This window comes from Suricata suricatta, chromosome 9 (genome assembly GCF_006229205.1).
Source record: "Suricata suricatta isolate VVHF042 chromosome 9, meerkat_22Aug2017_6uvM2_HiC, whole genome shotgun sequence".
NCBI classification, from domain to species: Eukaryota; Metazoa; Chordata; class Mammalia; order Carnivora; family Herpestidae; genus Suricata; species Suricata suricatta.
In genome coordinates this window covers 8,055,316-8,076,748 of record NC_043708.1, presented here as the reverse complement: position 1 = coordinate 8,076,748, position 21,433 = coordinate 8,055,316, and the positions used below count along the sequence as shown (strand labels likewise).

The window sequence follows — 21,433 nt, the reverse complement described above, 5'->3', positions numbered from 1 at the left end:
CAGGAAAGTGTCTTGCAAAAGCTCTAGAACTCCTAGCCCCTGGCATATACTTCATACATGACAACCCTCAAGCAAGTTGTGTCCAAGTCGCCCATGTGTCCTTTGGATAGGAGTCACCATGGCTGCTTAAACCTTCATGAGCACACAAATCCTCCAAGGATCTTAATAAAATGTTGATTATGATTCAGTAGGTCTTGGTGGGGTGTGGACTCCACATCTCTCATGAGAAACCAGGTGATGCAGAAGCTGCTGGTCTGGAGACCCTATGATGATCAATGAAAATCTAAGCTACAGTGGACTGGCCTTGACCTGCCCACTCAGTGTCTTTGGGCAAATGACCTTCCCTTGCTGGGGCTTCCTCTCCTGTCAGTGAAACAAAACAGTTCAAAGTAAAGAAACAGAAAAGGACAAAAATTTCCCTCCCAAAGTGACAGCACTGGTCGATCCTGATGCTGGCTGGCTGGCGCAGCCACACACCCGGACCTGGAAAACCCTGGCAGCGGCTGCACCTGCCAGTTCCCTCCCAGTTTCTCAGGAGGCGACCCCGTTCCAGTCTCCCCAGTTGCTTAAGGTTTGTAAAGATCACAGTGGGGACATTTAAAAGGCTCAAGGGGCAGAAAGCCCCTAAGTTTACAGATAAAATTAAATGGAACAAATTGCATTATTTCCATCTGAATTCCCTTCCTCGTGGCTCCTTTTGACATGCAGGAAATAAATTGCCATCAACCCCCCAAACCAGCTGCTTCCAGTCAGAGCGAATGGATCATGATTTAATGAAGACAGCCATCTGGTACGGGGTAAAAACCCTAATTAAGCAATATATGAATCAGAACAGAACTAGCCATCAAGTCCTTAGAGCTCTGTAAATGCTGGAAACCACGTGGAGTTGTCACCACGTGGAACAGCCTGCTTCTACGCAAGCATGGACACAGGAGAAACCCATCCCACAGCCCCAACAGGAGGGCTTGGATTCTGGGGTGCTAACTGAAATAAACAACCACTACCAGAGGAACCTTGGTGTCAGTAATGAACGTCCTTCCTGTGCACATGACACGTCACTGTTTCCCAAACATTTCACACCAGGAGTACCTTGAACCCTCTGCCACTCACCTCTTCGGGTAGGGCTGATGGGCACAGCCACAGGGTTAGTGACTCTCTCAAGAGCCCACAGCCAGAAAGGAGCCAGGTCAAGCCCAGAATCCAGGTCATTGGTCTCCAAATCCTAACACAGTGGCTGCCCTCTCTTTAGGTGAATATCCCTAAGATCCTTGTGCCATCCTAAACTACTGAGAGACTCTAATGATCGGGCTCTGGGCTCTGCATGGTAAGTGCCCTCTTCCTCTTTCAGATGTTGGAGAAAAGACTCTAATGACCCACTCTCATACCCTTTGAAGTTCTCTGGACAGCACTCTAGTTGGAAAGAGGGCCAGCCAGCTGGGAGACATTGACCATTGTTTCATGGCTGTATCAGCAGAGCCTGCAGCTCTCTGCCTTGCACATCACAGGTGCTCAATGAACAATTGTTGAATGGTAAAGGAATACGTGAATGACCTTGAGAAGTCCTTCTATCTTCCTTGACTTAGCCCTAGAACTCAAGAGAAACATTATTGGCTACTTCTTGCCATTATTTAAAGCTGTCAATATATTTGTGTTTATCAAGGACCTTAATAAAAATAAGCAAGTTGTACCACCAGACGATGCACTCCCACTGGAGTGGGGCAAGTAAGACCACTGACAAAGGACCAGAAAGCTTTAAGCTCCATCCCTTGCCAGCCTGGAATTGTCTTGTTTGTTTTTTTTTTTTTTAATATTTTTTATTTATTTTTGAGAGACATAGAGAGACAGTTTGAGCAGGGGAGGACCAGAGAGAGAAGGAGATACAGAATCTGAAGCAAGCTCCAGGCTCTGAGCTAGTGGTCAACATAGAGCCTGATGCGGGGCTCGAACCCACAGACTGTGAGATCATGACCTGAGCCGAAGCCGGATGCTTAACCTACTGAGCCACCCAGTGCCCCTGGAATTTTCTTGCTTTAATAGCATTGCTACAGTGGATGGCAGCTCAGCCCTGTCTCTGCTTACATGTTCCTTGTTACTACAGAGAAGTGCATTTTCCCATGTTTCCCTACGAATTGTGTTTTTTTTCTCTTTTGGAAATAGCATCCTTTATTCATTTAACTGTAGAACAGTTTTCTATTAGTGGGTCTGAATTCTTTATATAGTAATTCTTCGCTGCACACATCATTCCCATGTATTTTCTCTCCTCTACTCTCCACATCTCTTTTTTTGAAATTTCAAATTTTGCTGGAGTCCCTTCTGCCCATTGTTTTCCCTTGGGCTTTTATTTTTCTGTTACTGCTCTACTTTGCAAGTCTTTCCTCCCCCAGATATTTGATAAATATTCATTTCTACTTCTTCCAGTGTCATATTGATTTTGCTCACATTTACATTACTTCTGTAATCCATCTGGAATGCATTTTGATATTTGAGGAGAGGCATTCCTTCTGGCTTCCTACTTCTTCATTCTCCACGCACCCGTAGAGACCAAGACAAGACCAGATTAAAATGGATGCAACATAAGCTGATGCAACATAAGTCTGAGTGGATCCTGGGCTTGTATTAAGCACATTGAGTGTCTGAAATTAGATTGCTCAGGGAAAAGAAGTCTTGGTCATCTAAGCACAAGTAGAAGAAGAAACAAGACAGGACATTAAATGTAATATTTTTAGGTCCTACACTTCTATTCATTCTGGAGATTCAGATCTAGGGCCATTTCTCCCAGGAGGGGTCACCTATTCCTCTAGTCCCAGGGTGAACTTGGCACCCTTCCCCTGTCCCACTGCAGCTCCTTTACCTCCCATTTGATTGGCCATATGGGAGTATTGAGTATTGAGTATTGGCTTGGTTCCGCATTGCCGGGGAGAGCTCTCAGTGGGGGACTTGGACTCTTCCTTTATTTGCTTTTGTTGTCCTAGCCCCCAACACAGCCCCTGCTCATCGGAGCCCCTCAGGAAATGCACGTTTAATGAGTGTACAGATTCATGAGTAAGTGACACCTATAAAGTTCCACTGGGCACCTCTGTCTTGGGCACCGAGCATCTTTGTGACACTAACTCGTGACTACTCACAACAAATTTGAAGGGAATGATGATTATCATTTCATTTACCCACTGGAAAACCAAGGCTGAGAGAGGTAAGGAGTTCAACTACGGAGTTTTGGGCTGCAGCTTCCAGTGATGCTGCACATGCTTACCTTGTCTGGAGCCTTCTTTTTCAGATGGGGACATCAAGTCTCAGGGAGAGGCCCACGGTCACATTGTCAACATGCTCTTAGGAAAACTCATGCTGCATATGAAATCAGGATGCATTAGGGACCCCGAGACCATCATCTCTATTCAGTTTCTAATGGTTCTCAGAAAATAATGATTGATCTGAGCCAATTTGAACTTGTTCTAAAGTTTGACACCAATGCCACTAGCTCTGTCTATGACACTTTCCATTTTTCCAAACACTTTTACTTTGCTGATGTAAGCCCACTGGTTCTGCCATCCCTGAAAGTAACTCAAGTCCAAGGCTATGGAGGACAAAGCCCCCTTGCAGGAGTGTTCAAATGACCATGAGTCTCATCTGTGTGCAAGAAGGAGAGGAAACTACTGACCTTGGAAATTCCATATCCTCTGTCATAATAATTAATTTTATGTGTCAACTTGACTAGGACACAGGGTGCTCAGACATTTGGCCAAACACGACTCTGGGTGGGTCAGTGAAGGCATTTCTGGATGAGAGTAACATTTGAATCAGCAGACAGAGAGAAGCAGATTTCTCTTCCAGCGTGGGTGGGCCTTGTCTAACATGTTGAAGATCTGAGAAGAGGCTGAATAGGAGGGGACTCCACGGGCTGGGCCAGTGAGCTGAACCATTTGTCTTTTCTGACTTAAGACTTAAACAGAATCACTGACTCTTCTTGGGCCTTGAACCTGTGGCTTTAGGACTGAACTGCACATCAGATTGGTACTGTTTCTTTGGAGAAGCCTAATTAATACATCTGTGTAAGGTGATGGTATTTCTCCATCATCCATTAGGGGGACATGTGTCCTTCCAAGTAACAAGTGACTCTCTGTGCTCAGTGCCAGCTGCTTACAAAATACTTCCACAGACATCCAGTTTAATTTCCACAATACCCTGGGAGAGAGGAACTGGTATTATCCCATTTACAGGTGGAGAAAACTGAGGCTCTTGATTTGCTCCTGGCCACACCAGTTCTCCAACTCCCTTTCCAGTGCTCTTCCTAGTGCTCTTTTCTAGGCTGCAGGCCCGAATTGCCAGTCTTACTCAGGTGTGGTGCACAGACCCAGGTCAATGCTCCTGGTTAGAAAGTCACCCAGGACCCAGGACTCAGAAGTTTACTTCTGTGTTTTATCCAGTGGGGCCAGGACAAAAGATTGGAAGGCTGTGACTAGAGGGGCACTGGTTTAGGGGTCCAGGACTCTGGATGACAACACAGTCCAGGTTGTGGCTGAACTGGGTGGCCAAGGTGGACAAGAGGGAAGGTCATGTGGAGTGGTACATGTGCCAATGTCTGCTGCAGAAAGGAGAAAGGAATAAGGACCTGCAGAGTCCTGGGCAAAGGAAATACATGAAGGCATTCATGCTCTGTTATGGATCAAATGTTTGCGTGCTCCCCAATTCACATGCCGAAGCGCAACCTCCAGTGTGGCTCTATTTGAGACGGGCACTCTAATGGAGTAAAGTTACTGGGGTCATAAGAGTCAGGCTCTGATCCAATAGGATTGGTGTCCTTATAGGAACAGACAGAGTGAGTGCTTTCTGTCCCCCTCCCACTCCTTTTCCTTCCTGATCTCACATGGAGAAAGGGCCCACCTGAGCACACAGCAAGAAGGCAGCCATCTGCCCACCACGAGACCTCTCACCAGGTGCTGGACACACTGGCACCTCGATCTTGGACGGCCAGCCCCCAGAGCTGTGAAAACATACATGTCTGCTGCCTAAGCCTCCTGGTCTATGGTATTTTCTTATGGCGGACATTGCTATTTTATTGTTTTAAGTTTATTTATTTTATTGAGAGACACAGAGAGAGCAAGCATGAGTTGGGGAGGGGAAGAGAGAGAGGGGGAGAGAGAATACCAAGCAGGCTCCACACTGACAGTGCAGAGTCTGACATGGGGCTTGATCCCATGAACCGTGAGATCACAGCCTGAGCTGAATCCAACAGCCAGATGCTCAACCGACTGAGCCACCCAGGTGCCCCTGGACATTACTATCATAAAACAAACAAAAAGAGGAATCTGCTTGGAATTCTTGTTCTTCCTCTTTCTCTGCCCCTCCCCTGCTCATGCTCACTCTCTCTCACAAAATAAATTTATAAACTTTAAAAAAAAAAAACAAGCAAACATGTCCAGCTTGATTCAGCCTGTGGTCCACCAGCTTGCAGTCTGATGGTCCAAATCATTCATGGCGTGGGGTCCAAGTTCTCCATGAATAAAGAGGGCTAGCCAGGGGCTTCGGAGAAAATGTTAGAAAGAAGAGGCCCCAGGATATGGTGCCTAAGGAGCCGGGTTTGTACCTGACACCGCAGAAATGATGATCCAGAAGGGGCAGTGGGAGTGGAGCAGAAATGCCGGGCCTGCCTCTGACCCTGTGACGTGAGGACAAGCACCTTCTGCCGCAGGGCCTGTAGGGAAGTGACAGCCGCTGGGGGTGGGGTGGGGAGGAGCAGGCTCTGCAGGCCGGGGCTGCAGAGCCCACAGTGGGGGCTGGGGGGGTCCTGAGAGCAGAGGCAACAGGGGGAGGGGCGAACTGTCAGACCGAAGGGGTCTACATGGGGGATGGTGGCCAAGAAGGTGGGACGACAGGCTCAGAGAGTGCCCTCACCCCAAGGTAGGTGGGCGATCCTGACCACCCACCCAGCACACCCTGTGAGGTGCAGCTTCTGGCCCCTCCACCCCCAGAGCAGAGTCTGGAAGGCCGAGGGCCACAGAGAGGGACTGGACCAGGACGGGGCAGAGGTGGCAGGGTGATCAGAGTCGGTGACAGTGCAGACATCAGACCCCATCTCTGCAGCGCCAATCAGACTCAGAAGGGCGCATGGTGGTGACAGATTGGGGGTCTTTCCAGAGAAAGTGGCTCGATTCTAAGGCGCCACCTGGTCTGAGAGAAAGAGCCACTTGTGGAAATAAGGCTGTGGAAATACAGGGAGCTGGGGCACGGTGGGAGGGCAGCCCGACGGGCCGGAGGCTGGACTGCCCTCAGGAAAGCGCTCCCGCTGTTCCTGCTGAGGAGGATTTCCATCTTTACATCTTCGTGCTGAATGAGGAACCACTTGAAACACACAGAGAAAAGTAAAAACAACATCATAGAGTGTTTGTGCCAACGAAAAATATTGGAAATGCCACAAAACTTTTGCCTGAAAGTTCCCTCTGCATTGAAGTTGGCACAGAGCCGTTCTAGACATATTTTTGTACTTTTGTCACTTAAAAATAAGTACCTGGGAGGCGTGGGGGGCTCAGTTGGTTAAGCGTCAGGCTTCAGCTCAGGTCATGGTCTTGCGGTTCATGGGTTTGAACCCCATGTCGGGCTCTGTGCTGACAGTTCAGAGCCTGAAGCCTGCTTCGGATTTTGTGTCTCCCTCTCTCTCTCTGACTCTCCCCTGCTCGCTCTCTCTCTGTCTCTCAAAAATAAATAAAAGACGTAAAAAAAATTAAAAGAAAAAAGAATAAATACCTAAACAATTCATAGTAGGATCGGGTATGCTTTTAGAATGTACACACATAGTGCCAAACTGCACATAACTGACAAGCTTCAAAAATAAACAGACACTGGAACACCTGGGGGGCTCAGTCGTTTGAGGATCCGACTTGATTTCAGCCCAGGTCATGATCCCAGGGTCATGGGCTCAAGCCCCGCATCAGGCTCCACACTGAGCCTAGAGCCTGCTTGAGATTCTCTCTCTCTCTCTCTCTCTCTCTCTCTCTCTCTCTCCCCCCCCACCTTCCCCTCTCTCCTGCTTGTGCTTTCTCTTTCTTTCTAAAATGAAAATGAAAAACTAGGGGCGCCTGGGTGGCTCAGTCGGTTAAGCGTCCGATTTCGGCTCAGGTCATGATACCGTGGTTCATGGGTTCGAGCCCCGCGTCGGGCTCTGTGCTGACCACTAGCTCAGAGCCTGGAGCCTGTTTCAGATTCTGTGTCTCCCTCTCTCTATGCCCCTCCCCTGCTCATGCTGTCTCTCTCTGTCTCTCAAAAATAAATAAAAATTAAAACAAATAAAATGAAAAAATCTCTCTCTCTCTCTCTCTCTCTCTCTCTCTCTCTCACAGACACACACACACACACACACACACACACACACACACTCAGGCGCAGGTGGTTGTAGAGCCGAATGCTTCCAGTACTCCATGTATGGAAGGACTTGGGGGTCCCTGGTTTGTGCACGTCCTACCAGCCTCATCTCCATGCCACCAAGACCGCTTCTACACTCTGTGTCCTCTGACATCAGAAAAGTCCCCAGCCATGGAGGAGCAGTGCTCAAGCCCGGGTCCAGAACACCGGCGTCAGGTCACCCCGGCTCTGACTTGGAGTGTCTCCAACGCTGCCCTCTCTGTCCAGTAAACTTGCCTATTAAGGACTCGTTGCCCTTCTCACAGCTGGCCCCTTCGCCTCCACCCTGCCTCGGGGCAGAACCAAGTCTTCCTGAGTGTGGGCACACGGGTCAGGAACAGAGAGCGTTCCTTCCCACGCCATTGGCATTACCAGTGCGGGTGGGTTCCACAGAGGCCATACAAGGACTGTTTTCTGGAAGCAGCCCCTGCCTCTGTGGAAAATCTGGCCGGCTCCAGTCAGGCTTCTTAGTCTGAGTCCGCCTGTCTTTGGACGCTTTGCTGGAGTCAAGTTTCCCAAGCAGGACGCCTGTCAGGCAAAGTGAGTGACACTTTCCATTCTTGATTGTCTCCTCCAGCCTATTCTTAACTGCTGCTGGAGGCAGGTGCTGACGCCAGTCTGTAGGCACCCCGTCAGGCTCACTGAAGGAGTGTGGGACAGGCAGCCCTAGTGAAATCGTGGTATTTTTAGACCCCGGCTTGCTGAAACCTTTTATCCCCTGGTGTGAAATGTTACTGATAGCCTCTGCTCACTCTGAAGGACTCGGGTGTATCCATCTGTGCAGAAAACAGGATTTCAGGGGCCAAAGGGAACCAAACGGCCATCTTCTCCCAGCCTTGAACATTTCAGCCGGGAAAGGTCTCCCCTTCTGCGTGACAGGGGTCTCCCGATGCCAGTCTGTCCCCGCCCCCCTCCCCAGTCTCGTCTCCATGTGGTCAAGAGTGATCTTTTCAAAGGACCTGATCTGACCTTGCCACGCCCTTGGTTAAAATCCTGCAAAAGCTTCTTTTTGCCACCAGGATGTGGGGTGGCCTCCTCTGCTGGTCCCCAGGCCCCCTGCTTGTCCGGGCCCTGCACAAAGGTCCTGTGCTTTAACCACACCGGCCATGGTTCTCCCAGAAGAATAGCTCCTTCCAGACTCCTTGCCTTCACTCTTGCCGGCCATCCTGCTCCATCGCTGCACCTGTCCGCTCACCTTCCAGCCTCAGCTTGGAGGCCACCTGTTCTTGGATGTGTCCCAACCCACCCCTGGCAGAGTGTCAGCGCTCCTCCTCCGTGCCCCTGTGTCACCCCCACACGTCCCTACCTAGCGCTGGCATCGAAATGTCTGCTTCCTGTCTATCTTCCCCGTCTCTGCTCTAAGCTCCCTCCCGGCAAGGGCTTGGCTCAGACAAAGTTTGTTTAATAAGTGCAGCGAGTGAACGAACGAATGAATGAATGAATGAGGAAAGCCTCTCGTGCAAAGTTGTCTACGAGTGAGCCCAGAACTAGGATTTCCATGCCAGTGTGAGTGCCACCATCTCTAATGCCCGATTAAAAAATGGGAAGTCCCCATGAATAAAGGGACATCATCAAATGCCAGACTGGGCTGCACCTAAGTCTTCAAAATGCAGAAATGGCTTTTTAGTTCTAATAGGGCTGTCTTCCTGGCCCAGCCCTGCTGGGAGGTCAGCTCTAGGGCGTGGGCAGCTTCAAATGAGACTGGCATATAGGGAATTACTTAAAGCCCATGCCCGGTGGCAGGAGCCCCTCTGTAAGATGGAAGTTTTACTCTGAAAGCTTTTTTATATACATTTTATTATTTTTTATTTTTAAAGAAAAGTAAAAAATATAATTTATTGTCAAATTGGCTAACATACAGTGTGTAAAGTGTGCTCTTGGTCTTGGGGGTAGATTCCCATGATTCATCGCTTACATACAACACCCAGTGCTCACCCCAACAAGTGCCCTCCTCAGTGCCCATCACCCATTTTCCTCTCTCCCCCACCCACATCTACCCTCCGTTTGTTCTCGGTATTTAAGACTCTTATGGTTTGCCTCCCTCCGTCTCTGTTTGTAACTATTTTTTCCTCTTCCCTTCCCCCGTGGTTTTCTGTTGTTTCTCAAATTCCACATGAGTGAAAACATCTTGTCTTTCTCCGACTGACTTATTTAATTCAGCATAATACCCTCCAGTTCCAACCACGGTGCTGCAAGTGGGAAGATTTCATTCTTGCTCATTACCAAGTAGTATTCCACTGCATATATAAACCACATCTTTATCCATTCATTGCTGAAAAGTTTATAAGACAAAATGCACGTGACCTTTATGGGCTACAAAGCAGTGCGCCCTCTGTAGGACATGCTCGGAATTGCACCAGGCCACTGGCTCCTTCACTTTCTCCTTCATCCCTCCTATAGATGTCCAATGAGTGAGCACCATATTCCCAGCATGTGCCAAGGGTGGGGGTCAGTGGTGACTAGAAAAGACGCAGACCTCCATTAGTGGTGTGGACAACCTGGCCAGGAAAGCACACACTTCAGCAATCTATTACAAGTGTGACAAGTACTTTTGTAAGCGGAAATCCAGGGTGCTAAGCAAGCACATAGCTTGGAGACCTTGCCTGAGCTGCGTGGGCAGGGGCGGGTGGGGAGGAAGCAAGTGAAAGCCTGTCCACATCACCTAATATTCACCAAGCGGCCATTGTATCCCAGACACTGTAATAGTTCTGGGACACGAAGGGAAGGGACAGAATGTCTTTTCTGGAGCAGTTCAGAGCCTAGTGGGGAAGCAGGGCAGAAGGTCCCAAAGCAATACAACAACTTCTGCCACCAGATAATGGCCAGTAGACATTCCACAGAGTCGCTGTGATCCCAAGAATCCTATGCTGTAGGTGTGGACTATGCGATGCAGACGTTACTCCTTTTGTACTATGCGGAATTCAGGTTTCCTGGCTGACTCTACCTCTTACTCCTGCTCCTCCATTATCCAGTCTCCACCTCCTGGTTAAGTTCAAAATAGAAGTGCTTCCTGGTGCACAAGTGTCATCAAAATCCCGTGTGACCCATATTCCTGTGACTCTCTTTCTATAGATGAGGCCCACGAGGCCAATGGTCCTAAGCCTCGCCTCCAGTCCCACAGCTGTGAAGAGAGAGCTGGTCTGGAACAGGTGCTTTGGAAGGAACGTACTTCAGAAAACCTGCCGCTCACAGGTGTGCGACCTTGGGGCCAGTGGCTCCACAGTTTCTCCATCATCTACCTTATGAAATTGCCTTGAGGAATCAAGATAGCATGCTTTCAGAGCCTGGCGCATTAAGTAATCAATATGTGCTATCTATTATTATTAATACCATTATTATTACTCGCTCTTTGGGGGATTGTTTTCCCCACTCCTTGTGTCTCTATGTGGAGGGACCCCCACTAAGGTGGCACTCTCTGCGTCTCCTCTTACTCATCCAAGCCGCCTCGGGGAGGAAGGCAGCATTTCCCTGACAGGGAATCTGGAGAAGGAACCAGCCATTCTGGGCTCAGTCAGGGGCTCTGGATCCTTTCAGAGCCAGCTCCTGGGTAGGCATAGTTGTCTAAGTCAGAGGTAATATTTTAGGGACCCCAAACACCTGAGCCCCTTGCCTTGACCTTGATTTTCTCAGCTAAGGTGTATTTGCATCTCCCCCTGCCTGCCTTTTATCTTGTAACGTGTTCTGAACTTGGTTGGGGAAGAAAAAGGTATTATTTACCAACCCCTCCAAACCCCAACATTAGCCAAAAGTGAAATCCAGCCCTCTTCCTGCAATTTCCCACTCTCACTTGTGCTGCCTCTACAGGCTTTAGGTTGTATGGAGTAGCAAAAAAAAAAAAAAAAATTGTTCTCTGCCCAAAAATCTAGAGAAGCCTGGACTTGCCCTTAGAGTCACCGTAGAACTTGGGAACCTGGTCAGCGTAACCAAAGCCAGGCCGCCATTCCTTAGGAGATAGGAACTGGGACCAGGAAGGGACTGTGATCCTAGGAAGGCAGCTGGGAAAGGGTGGAGCTGGACCCAGCTCTCAGGCCCTGAGTGCCAAGTGGGTCCTTTCTCCTGTAGGAGCTGCCTCCCAGCACCTGGGTGTGCTGCCGCCTTTCCTGAGCATCAGGCATTCGATCAAAGGAACTAGGTCATTAATGGTGAGGGGTGTTCATTGGGAGAAAGAGTAAGATGGGAGAAGACAGGTGTCGAGGTCCCCAAGGGCCAGCTCCCCCAGCCTGGGGCCCTGTGTGCTGGTCAGCTTGCCTGCTGTGAACAAAAGGAGGCAAGATCTTCATTGGGATGCTGGTCATGTTCCTCTTAGTCCTCACAATGAGCTCCCTTGATAGAAAGTGAAATGGATCTTTGGCTGATCTGAGGCTCTCAACCCAGGCCTGCTTGAACTTGACATCAGTCTCAGGAGTGTGGGGGCAACACAGGTGATCTCCTAATAGCACAGCTCTTCCACCTTCCCCTGAGCTGCCTGAGCTGCCGGGGTCCCCATGCTCCTGTCCTGTCCCCCACACAGCAGGCATGGCCACTGTCAGGACTCTGGACCTTTGCTTATGCTGTTCTTTCCATCTGCAGTGCTTTCCGCCTATTTGGCCTGAAGAATTTATAATTAACTATCCAGGTAGATACAGAAACAGATATCAATACAGGTGGCTATTTTCTGTGAAAGCACTCTCCAGCCTTGCTTTGTGTGTGCGTGGTTCTCCAGCATGTCTCTAGACATTGTTTCAATGTGCTGAACACTCTAGGCCACTTGACCATATGTGGCTACAGATATATTTTATTTGGCCAGCACTGTGATTTTCGAACACTCGAACTTGAATGTCTTCAGATGGGGCTTGTGCATTCTAGTTTCCCACAGACCCTACCACTGCCCTATTGCATTACATCTGCTCCCATAATTCCTTGCCCTGACCTAAAGGCATTTAAGTTTGCAACCCCTGGTGGAAGGTCTGGTTCTAGGAGAGATTGAGCTCTCAGAGGGGGTGTGTTCAAAGATGATCGCCCATGTTAGTCAGAGTTCTCTAGAGAAACAGAACCAACAAAATATAGATAGATAGATAGATAGATAGATAGATAGATAGATAGATAGATGGCAATATATTATAAGGAATTCGTCCACACAGTTATAGGAGCTGACGAGTCCCAAAATCTACAATCAGCAAACTGGAGACCCAGGGGAACTAGTGATGTGGTTCTAGTCTGAATGCCAACCAGGCAAATTCGAGAACTCAGAAGAGCTAATGTGTCAGTTCAAGTCTAAAAGCAGGAAAAAAACAAATGTCCTATCTCTGAAGGCAATCAGGTAGGAAGAATTCTCTTATTCACGGAAGGGGCAGCCTTTTTGTTCTTTTCAGGCCTTCAGCTGATTAGATGAGACCCACCCACATTGAAGAGAGCAATCTGCTTTATTCAGTCTATCAATTCAAATGTTACTAATATCCAGAAACACTGTCAGAGACCCACCCCAAATCATGTTCTACCAAATATCTAGGCACCTGTAACCCAGTCAACCAGACATAAAAATTAGCCATGATATCCCCCCAGAATCCCCAACTCCTGGTTATTTAGTCAAACATGAATCTAGGTATTGTTGTGAAAAGATTCTGCAGATGTATCTGAGGTTAGGGATTTTTAAATAAATTATCTTGGAATATGGGTGTGGTCCCAATCTAATCACATGAGCCCTTAAAAGCAGAGAAAACTTCTCTGGCTCGAACTTGACAGATGAGGCAGAGGGAGAAGTCGGGGAGAGTCCAAGTAGAGATGGATTTGGCATGCTGTTGCTTTTGTTGTTTTGTCATTGTTGTTGTTTTCATTTATGCATCATGATAAGCGTACTCTTTAATTCCTAGCTCCTATTTCCCCCATCCTTCTACCCCTCTCCCCTCTGGTAACCATCAGTTTGTTGTCTCTCTCTCTCTCTCTCTCTCCTTTATTCTTTTCTAATATGTTTCTCAAATTTCACATATGAATGAAATCATATGGGATCTGTCTTTCTCTGATTGACTGACTTTGCTTAGTCTTATACTCTAGGTCTATCCATATTGTTGCAAATGGCAAGATTTCATTCCTTTTTATGGCTGAAAAGTATTCCATGGTGTGTGTGTGTGCACGTGTGCATGTGCGTGCATGCGTGCGTGCGTGCGTGTGTGTGTGTGTGTGTGTACACCACATATTCTTTATCTATTCATCTATCAACAGACACTTCTGCTGCTTCCATAGTTTGGCTATTGTAAATAATGCTACAATAAACACAGGGGTGCATGCATCCCTTTGAACTAGTATATTTTTTGTTTAGTAAATACCCAGTAGTGCAATTACTGGATTGTAGGGTAGTTCTGTTTTTTTATTTTCTGAAGAACTTCCATACTATTTTCCACAATGGCTGCACCAGTTTGCATTCTCACCAACAGGGCATGAGGGTTTCTTTGTCTCTATGTACTTACTAACACTTGTTGTTTCTTGTGTTTCTTATTTTTGACAGGTGTGAGGTGACATCTCATTGTAGTCTTGATTTGCATTTCCCTGATGATGAGTGATGTTGAGCATCTTTTTATATGTCTATTGGCCATCAGGATGTCTTCTTTGGAGACATGTGTTCTGCTCTTTTAATTGGATTATTTCTTTTTTGGGTGTTGAGTTTTATCAGTTGTTTATATATTTTTGGATACTAACCTTTATCAGGTATGTCATTTGCAAATCTCTTCTCCATTCAGTGGGTTGCCTTTTAGTTTTGTTTACTGTTTTCTTCACTGTGCAGAAACTTTTTATTTTGATGTAGTCCCAACAGCTTATTTTTGCTTTTGTTTTCCTTGCCTCAGGAAACATATCTAGAAAATATTGCCACAGCTGATGTCAGAGAAATTACTGCCTGTGCTCTCTTCTAGGATTTTAGTGGTTTGCATTTAGGTTTTTAATCTATTTTGGGCTTATTTTTGTATTTGGCGTAAGAAAGCATCTCAGTTTCATGCTTTTGCATGTAGCTATCCAGTTTTCCCAACACCATTTGCTGAAGAGACTCTTTTTTTTTTCATTGCATATTCCTTTGTCAAAGAATAATTGATCATATAATGATGGGTTTATTTCTGTTTTCTGTTCTATTCTATTGATCTATGTGTCTATTTTTATGCCAGAACCATATGTTTTGATGACTACAGCTTTGTGGTATAACTTGAAACCTGGAATTTTGTTTTGAGGATTGCTTTGGCTATTTGGGCTCTTTTGTGGTTCCATACAAATTTTAGGATTGTTTGTTCTAGTTCTGTGAAAAATACTATTGGTGTTTTGACAGGGATTGTATTAAACCTGCAGGTTGCTTTGAGTAGTATAGACATTTTAATAATATTTGTTCTTCCAATCTATGAGCATGGAATGTCTTTCTATTTCTTTGTGTTATTTCAATGTCTTTCATTAATGTTTTATAGTTTTCAGAGTACAGATCTCCCCCTCATGGTTAAGTCTATTCCTAGATATTTTATTGGTATTGGTGTAATGTAAACACATTTTTTCTTAATTTATCTTTTTTAAAAAATTTTAATGTTTTTTATTTATTTTTGAGAGACAGAAAGAGACAGTGCAAACAGGAGAGGGTCAGAGAGAGAGGGAGATACAGAATCTGAAGCAAGCTCCAGGCTCTGAGCTGTCAGCACATAGCCTGACATGGGGCTCAAACCCACAAACCATGACAACATGACCTGAGTCAAAGCCAGATGCTTAACCAACTGAGCCACCCCAGTGCCCCTTAATTTCTCTTTTTGCTGCTTCATTACTATTGTATCAAGATGCAACAGATTTTATACATTGGTTTTTGTATCCTGTAATTTTACTGAATTTACTTACCAGTTTTAGTAGTTTTTTGGTGGAGTCTTTCAGGTTTCCTATATATACAGTCTCATGTCATCTGCATATAATGAAAGTTTTACTTCTTCCTTTTCAATTTAGATGCCATTTATTTCTATGCTGATGCTGGCTCTGAAATGTAGGGGACCACATGCAAAACTTAGGAAACTCTAGGAGCAAAGGAAGGCCTCTAGTTGATGTTCAGCAAGGAAATGGGAACCACAGTCTTACAAGCATAAGGAACCAAAGAGGCCAAAAACCTGAATAAGTGCAGAAGTGGAATCCTCTCCAGAGCCCCCACAGGAATGCATCCTCACTGACACTTGATTTTAGCCCAGTGCTCAACTTCTGACCTCAGAAATGGAGATAATAAAATGTGTGTTGTTTTAGGCCACGGAGTCTATGAAAATTTGTTCTGAAAAGGATGGAAAATTAATGCAGGGAGGGTCCATGCTTTCCTCATCACTACACTACCCACACACTCCATGGTGTCTGGCATACAGTGAGTTCTTACTGCATGTGTGACAGATGACTGAATTAAAAGACAAAACCTAGGTGACAAAACAGCCCTGCTCACCTTCAGAGAGAAGATGTTTGCTTTCTTTTGCAGTATCTCCATCTGGGGCTAAGCATAGGATAAGTTGCTTGACATCAAGGTGATGGACAGCCCAATTTAAATCTTTAGTCAGGAAAACTTATAAGAATCATTGTTTTCAGCAGAAGATGACACCTCAGTACGTGTGTTCCATAATTTGTGGAGATAGGTTCCAGTTTAGGGAGTTTCTCACTAAAGGAAAGGAAACCATGATTTATTTTCATAAAGTCGTCTTCTTCTTCTTCTTCTTCTTCTTCTTCTTCTTCTTCTCCTCCTCCTCCTCCTCCTCCTCCTCCTCCTCCTCCTCCTCCTTCTTCTTCTTCTCCTTCTTCTACTACTACTGATGATGACAAATGTCTCCAGCACTGTCAGAAGACGGCATGCAGAAACCCACCTAAGCTGTAATAGAAGAGTTCTGATCCTCCAGGATCTTACAATTTGGGAAGAATGGTATGATGCCCACAGGTAAGGTGAAGACCATAGATGTTACAGGATGGAGAAAGGCAATGCAAGGAGTATGGGATCACACTATCATAGACTGAGAACCCGAAAATCTGACACCTGCACCCCTCTGTTGTAGGACCTCTGAACCTTGGTTTTGCTTTTAAATGAACCTCTTCTGGTTTCTTCCAGCTCCATCTGACCATATTTGTCCTGAAGAATTCTGACATTGACAGAGGCACCAGAGAGGCTCAATATGACAATATGTTACCAATCCACACATTATTTTAGCCAGCAAAGAATACATATATTTCAGAATTTTTAAAAGTTATAAATTTTAAAAAAATGTTAACTAAAGTCATTAATTTTTTTCTATCACTTCCAAAACCTAAGTAACTATAAAAGACTCTAGTTCAATGAGCCCTGTGATTTTCTAACAAAAAAAAATATATGTAATGCTGAGAAACCCTTTCATTGAGTTATCACCCAACTGAGTCCACAGAGGCACTAATAAATGTCTAGAGCTCTAGGATGCAAATTTTGAAAACCGCTGATCTGGTCTATTTTAAAAACAGAGAAATGGAGGCCTAGAGAGGATCAGGTGGTTTATACAAGGTGAGCGGTAGTTGGGGCTTGAACTCCAGGTACTTGATCCCAGGATCAGTGTTCAGTCTGCCCCACTACACATGCCCCTACCACACAACCATGAACATGAGAGTCTCGAGCGGGAAACACCTTCATCTTTATTTTCCTTTTCTCTTTATTCACAGGGAGAGAGAGACAGATGAAAATGTGGATTAGGTCCATTATCCCTCAGCATATGTTGGTGTTAATAAGTGTGTTCTTTGGAGATTCATTAATGCACCGTAAGAAACTGAAAATGAGTATTTCAGATGCTTAATGTGATATCCTAGATGCTCTGAGAACCAAGTCCCCCTGGACAGAATGTTTTTTAATCTTTCTAAATGATCTATAATGGAACCTCCGAGTCTATAATAGAGAACACAGTCTATTATGACTTATTGACAAGACTTTCTAAAAACGACCTCATTAAAAAAGTGTCCCAAATTACATAACTGAAGCTTATTCTCTCTATTCTGTGGTGATGCTTTGAAATGTTTCTCCCTCTGTAAAAAGTTTTTTTTAAGATTTTATTTTATTTTATTTGAAAGAGAGAGAGAGAGAGAGAGAGAGAGAGAGAATCTTAAACAAGCTTAAGCAAGCTTAAGCAAGCTCCAGGCTCAGTGCAGAGCCCAAAGTGGGGCTTGATCCCATGACCCTGGGATCATGACCTAAGCCAAAGTCAAGAGTCAGTTGCTAAACCAACTGAGTCACCAGGTGCCCCTAAAGATGAATTTTTTACAGAAGTAGAAATGGGTCAGATTTTAATATATATTTTAGCAACATAAATTAAAATATCCATAATGGTTCATATGAAATCTTATATGCTGTTAAAATTGCCCTGAACCTTAGGTATCACCTAGTTTGCATCTGTTTTCAGATGAGAAAATTGGGACCTTCACAAGGTAAGTGACTTTTCCAAGGTTATATTCCAAGTTTGGGGCATAACTGAGACAAAGATCCAGCTCTCTTGATAAGCAGACCAAAGTGCTGTTCACAAAACTACACTTCAGAACCAGCTCAATGCAATTTTATGTTCCCTGTAATAAAATTGCAGACTTTTCTGTCATAATCAGAAAAAAGAAATTATTTGTAGGAGGCATGCAGGAGAGCCACAGCCTTTGTGATCAGACTGCTATTTTGGTCAGGTTACCTGCCTCTTTGTCTGACCTTTCTCTTCTATGGAACGGAGATGCTACACCAACATGGTAGGGCTATTGTGAAAATTGAGTGGTATAAAGCAGATAAACAGAGTTCTTGACACAGTAAATGTTATTTATGACTTTTTATTATGAAGTTGTTGATTTTGACATATGGTCAACGTGAATATTGAGTGGTATAAAGCAGATAAACAGAGTTCTTGACACAGTAAATGTTATTTATGACTTTTTATTATGAACTTGTTGATTTTGACATATGGTCAACGTGAATATCTGCAGAGAAACTTAGTTGCTCTAGTTGATGATAAATTCCTATCTTTTAACCCATCAGAAATGGTGGATTTTGTAACATCCAAAAAAAGCATATATTCCCTTGTCACTCAAAATTAACACCCACACTTGGTGAATTATTTTCTACATTTGACATCGAAGGCTATTTCTTTAAAATTTTTTTTAATGTTTTTATTTATTATTGAGACAGAGAGAAACAGAGCATGAGTGGAGGAGGGGCAGAGAGAAAGGGAGACACAGAATCTGAAGCTGGCTCCAGGCTCTGAGCTGTCAGCACAATGTGACACAATGTCAGCATGAACCGTGAAATCATGACCTGAGCCAAAGTCAGCCGCTTAACCAACTGAGCCACTCAGGCACCCCAAGGCTCTTTCTAAAGGAGCAGAAGAGTTGGCCAATTGCTTTCAACAAACATTTGCTGAGCATCTACTCTGCTCAAGTAGGCTGTGTGAAATTCAAAGGCAGAAACAGACATGGTTCCTGTCCTTCTGGGACCTGTAATGGTGGTAAAGACAGTCTTTGACGTCTGTGTTCCTCCAGAAGGACAAATAAAGCAGTTGGGAGCTGATATTACAAGTGAGAGAGAATTATTTAACAAGAAATATGGAAAGATCTCTGAGAGATAGGATTTGGTTCAAGTTTTGAAGGGATGGTAGATTTTCAACAAGTATTGTAGTAGGCAGTTTCTAACAGTCCCCACCTTCAGGTAATCATGGCCCTTGTATAATCCTTTCCTCTTGAGTAGCTTGATTCTTTTTTTTAATGTTTATTTATTTGGTTTTGAGAGAGAGAGAGAAAGGGGCAGAGAGAGGGAGACACAGAGTTCAAAGCAGGCTCCAGCCATCAGCACAGAATTGGATACGGGGCTCAAACCCACGAACTATGAAATCATGACCTGAGCTGAAGTTGGATGCTTAACGGACAGAGCCACCCAAGCACTTTGAGTAAAGCTTAATTCTAATGAGTAGAATACCACAACATTGAGGGAAAGTCAGTTCTATCATCAGATCACAAAATATTCTGACTCTCATATTGTTAGTTCCTTTCACTGATGATTTTGATGAAATGGTGTCATATTCAGGAGACACCTATGTGGCAAAAAAACTGGAGGCAGCCTCTGGCCAACTAGAAGCTGAGGTTTTCAGTCCAACAGCCCTAAAGGAACTGAATCCTGTCAACAAACATGTAAACAGGTTTGGAAGTGAACCCTTCCTCAGTTGAGCCTTCAGATTAGACCCCAGCAGAGGCTAACATCTTAAATGCAGTCTTGAGAGATATCGTGAGCAGAGGTCCCAGCTAAGCTGTGCTGATTCCTGACCAACAACAACTGAGATCATAAATGTGCTAATTTTGTGTTAAATTGTTATGTAGCAATATATAACTAATACAAGTGTCTATATGGGCAGAGGGCCCTTACAGCAATGAACATCCTGAGAGATGGTCCAGGAAGCTATTGTCTTATCCATCACTTGCCTTATGGGATTGTCTAGATGAGGAGGTAAGGCTAAGGCAACTTACACCTCCTGAACAAATGGATTTGTAGAATAGCAATCAGACTCGTGGCTGGACCATAATGTTTGTGTGGAGAGGACACAGCAGGATATGAGATTAGAATGACAGGCTTTGACTAAATTGTGAGGGTCTTCCACACCTAGCTAAGGACTCAAAACTAAATGGGGAAGCAGAAGGGAGACACTGAGGGTCTTAAAGTAGGAGAGTAGCTTAATTAGAGTTGCTCTACTGCATATCAGTCTGATGCTGTATGCAGAACAGATTGAAGGGAGAGAAGTTAGAGACAGCTACAAAATTCCAGAGAGGGGTGGCGACGGCCTGCACTCTGACCAAAGAAATAAACAGTGTGTGGAAATACACCGTAATAGAATTCTCATTTGTGTTGAAAAGTTCTCTGAACACTCCCCTTGTTTGTGAGGCATGAACTTTATCAGGTATTTATTTGACAACCAACCTATTTCCACTCCACACACAGTGACAAGTTCATATTGGAACTGAAAATAATCGCAGGCTTGACTTTGTGGAAGTAGAAGGAAATATACCCAAGATAGGGAAAAGAGGTGATAGGCTGAGTATTTTCCCAGCTTCCCAGAGATGACCAATTTATAAACCTTGACAAGAGTGCCATTGTTCCCATGCTACACCTTCACTTTTCAATGTCCTGGTTCTCAGTCTAAGGAGCCCAGCTCCCTGCTGGCCCTTGGAGGAGGGTTGATGACTGTTCAAATCCATCCCAGTGTGAACCCCAAAAACCTCCATATAGAAATCCCTGAGTTACTCACAATAAAGCAGTCCAGGTAGCAAGGAATGCCAAGTCTCTTTGGTTGGGGCTAGAAATATAAGCAGTGCAGTGTGATACTTCTGGATGGTCAGTTTGAATATATATATATATATATATATATATATACACACACACACACACACATATATATATGTAAATTAACAAAATGGGAAAACTAATTATCATTTTGAAACTGGAGGATATTTGGTGGGGGTAACTTAATGCGATAGTCCATAGCACGATGAGGCTCTGACCTTGTTGCTTGTCAGCTGTGTGATCCTGGTGGAGTGACTCCTCAGTGAGATGCAATTATTTTTTGCCAGCAAGTTAGGGCCAATAACTGTTGCCTTTCATAAATGTTATTTGGACTTAAAAGACACAATGCATATGCCAGTTCCCTGGCAATCCATAAGTGGTACCTATTTTTAAAACAATTGGATAAAATATAAAATATTCTGGCAATGAAGGATTGCAATAAAGGGAACTGTCCGTGGTCCTGAAAGCTTGTTCACTGCTGTTCTTGCCCTTTCATGCCAGGGGCACTTGCTCAACTGTCTTAATTTTCCTTGTGGACTTTTTCTTCAGCCTCACAGCCAAGTTTCCTTATGATTTTCTTGCCTTAATGTAATCCTCCCTCTATTCCTTTTGCTGTAGTTATCTCTTAAAGGCATGGGTATAATCATCTCATGCCCTTGGCAAGCTCCAAACCCCTTCCTAGCATACAGTACCCCTCAAAATAGAGTACCTCCTTGTCTCTTCATCATCATCTTCCTTTGGTTTCCATTATGCTTTCTGTGCTCAAAT

At 44.9% G+C, this 21,433-nt stretch overlaps 2 long non-coding RNA genes across 2 annotated transcripts; both read right to left on the bottom strand.

The window, feature by feature from the left end:
- Positions 1 to 1,469: 1,469 nt before the first annotated feature.
- LOC115302940 lies at positions 1,470 to 14,100 on the bottom strand. The gene is made up of 3 exons (XR_003913731.1): positions 14,065 to 14,100; positions 3,251 to 3,342; positions 1,470 to 1,585 (listed from the first exon to the last, which is right to left on the bottom strand). It is a non-coding gene; the product is annotated as an uncharacterized LOC115302940 (long non-coding RNA).
- An 83-nt stretch (positions 14,101 to 14,183) lies between these two features.
- On the bottom strand, positions 14,184 to 15,612 carry LOC115300889. The gene is made up of 3 exons (XR_003912907.1): positions 15,489 to 15,612; positions 15,229 to 15,360; positions 14,184 to 14,219 (listed from the first exon to the last, which is right to left on the bottom strand). It is a non-coding gene; the product is annotated as an uncharacterized LOC115300889 (long non-coding RNA).
- Positions 15,613 to 21,433: the final 5,821 nt, after the last annotated feature.